Source organism: Halyomorpha halys, unplaced genomic scaffold (assembly GCF_000696795.3).
Source record: "Halyomorpha halys isolate HHAL.00 unplaced genomic scaffold, Hhal_1.1 Scaffold1523.1, whole genome shotgun sequence".
Lineage (NCBI taxonomy): Eukaryota > Metazoa > Arthropoda > Insecta > Hemiptera > Pentatomidae > Halyomorpha > Halyomorpha halys.
Genome location: NW_027112045.1, coordinates 9,645 through 12,166, shown reverse-complemented (window position 1 = coordinate 12,166; position 2,522 = coordinate 9,645). Strand labels below are relative to the sequence as shown.

Below are 2,522 nucleotides of genomic sequence, written 5' to 3'. Positions count from 1 at the left end.
TTATTAAATCTTCGATTTTTTTTTTATTGGAGTAGCTATTTGTGAGAATACTATAAAATTTAAGAATTCCTGCAAATCTATGAATTTATTATAACTTTTCATATATTTTTTATGCCTATTTGATATTAATCATTTAAATCTTTTATTTATTTTTTTATTGGAGAAGCTATTTGTGAGAATACTATTAACTTTAAGAATTCCTGCCAACCTATGAATTTATTATAACTTTTCATATATTTTGATGCCAATTTGATATTAATCATTTAAATCTTTTATTTATTTATCTTTGTTTATTGGATACTATACACTTTAAAAGAATTCCTATGAATCTATAGAACATTTCTTATATTTCTGATGCCAGTTTGAGGTTAATTATTAAATATTTTTTTTTTATTGGAGTAGCTACTTGTGAAAATATAATTAATTTTAAGAATTCCTGTGAACCTATGTATTTATTATAACTTTTCATATATTTTTTATGCCAATTTAATATTAATCATTGAAATCTTTTATTTATTTATTTTTGTTTATTGGATACTATAAACTTTAAGAATTCCTATGAACCTATAAAACATTTCTTATGCCAGTTTGAGGTTAATTATTAAATATTTTATCTTTTATTTATTATTGGAGTTGCTACTTGTGAAAATAAAACATTTCTAATGCTAATTTGAGATTAATTATTGAATCTTTTATTTTTTGTCAATCAATTTTGTAAACTTTTGAACATCTTCATCATAAAGGTCTGTTATTGTATTATCGAAGCAACTATTCATGGAGTACTATCGATTATAACAACTCATGCTCACGTATATATAAACTAAGTACATAATCTCTCCGAAACTACTTTAAATGATCCTTTTACTGGAAAACAGTAATTTTTTTCCTGTCGGATTTGTATATAGTTGAGACAAGCATCGTCTAAGAAGCCCGAGGAGTATGTTAATGCTTGAGACCGTGCGACATGCCCCGAGAGAGTGTAGTGAGAATTAATTATAAGAAATCGTAATACTGCATATTCGAATTACCCGATTATACCAGATTGTAATTAATTACTTAGGTAATGTATGAAGTGTAATTAAATGGGCCGTTCCCGGAGGTACTGCAATACCGGGTCAACCCGCGACAGAGGTGGAGCAAGCCCCTAGCACTCCGTCATTTTCCAAAAATCAGTTTAATCTTCTGGATCCTCGATGAGGATCGTACCAGAGATTAAGCTGATAAGAACAGATACTACACTTTGATCTTAGCCAATAGGCCGAGAAGCGATACTAAACGAATGTTTAAACCCTAATATAAATGCAGAAAGAATCGCTAAAACGGTGGGAACAAACCGCGTCCCGATATCTAAATCCAAACTCGAGATAATCGATTTTTAAGGTAATGGCGTCACTCCATCGGCAGATTCCAACGCCAATCACACCCTGTGTAACTTAAACATCCGTCAAATATCATAAAGGCAGAATAAAGACCTATAAGTAATAGTAATAGATCGCAGTCACTTCAGTGCTGCACCCTGTGACCGAATACTGGAACTACTTCAAGGTATCTACCAACACGTAGGGCAGCAACCACACCTGGTTCTAATATCCTTTGAACTTCATGAGAAAATTTTAAGTTATAATTGTCTCAAACTAAAAGTAAAATTTAATTTTAATATTTTAAAAATTGATATTCTCATTAAATCAATATTAGAACACTATCTTCCACTTCTAATACAAAAAAAAATGTTTAAAGGCACTTTATACAAATAATATACCCCTATTATTATGTACAATAAAATAAATATTAATATTAAAACATAAGTAAATTATTTTATTTTTTATGAAATCAATATTCTTGTTAAATAAATATTCCCTCCATTTCTGATGTTTCTAGTACATAGAAAATACATCCAAGTTGTACTTACATTAAACATTCATCACTATTATTGTGGAAAATAAAATAAATATCAATAATAAAATTTACTTACTTCATTTTATTTTTTTCTTAATTATTATTCCAATTAAATTTGTATTCACACCTTAAGCTTTTAATGCACAGAAAATACATTAGGTGTGTTTACACTAGAACTTCACCACTTTTTTTTTTTATTATGCACAATAAAATTTATACTACTAATAAAATATAATCACTTCATTTTATTTTTTCAGAGAATTATTGCTTCTATTGAATTGGTATTCAAATGGTACCATACTCTTCTATGCATAAAAAATGCACGTTTACACTAAAAAGTTACCTCCTTTTTCATGTATAATAAATTAAATATCAATAATAAAATATAATGAATTAATTTTATTTTTTAAGAATTTATTCTTGTTAAATTAATAACCACTCCCTATCTGATGCTTCCAGTAAACAGAAAATACATGTAAGATGTCCTGACATTGAAAACTCATATCTGTTATTATGAAAAGCTGGTGTGTTTATACTAAAAATGTATCCACCATTATTATGTACAATAAAATAAATATTAATGTTAAAATATAATTAATTAATTTTATTTTTTACAAAATTATTCT

The 2,522-nt window shown here is 27.0% G+C and overlaps 1 non-coding gene across 1 annotated transcript; it reads right to left on the bottom strand.

Annotated features, from left to right (window-relative positions):
• Positions 1 to 1,077: 1,077 nt before the first annotated feature.
• LOC112210109 (U2 spliceosomal RNA) lies at positions 1,078 to 1,270 on the bottom strand. Its single transcript, XR_002944997.1, has one exon. It is a non-coding gene; the product is annotated as a U2 spliceosomal RNA (small nuclear RNA).
• Positions 1,271 to 2,522: the final 1,252 nt, after the last annotated feature.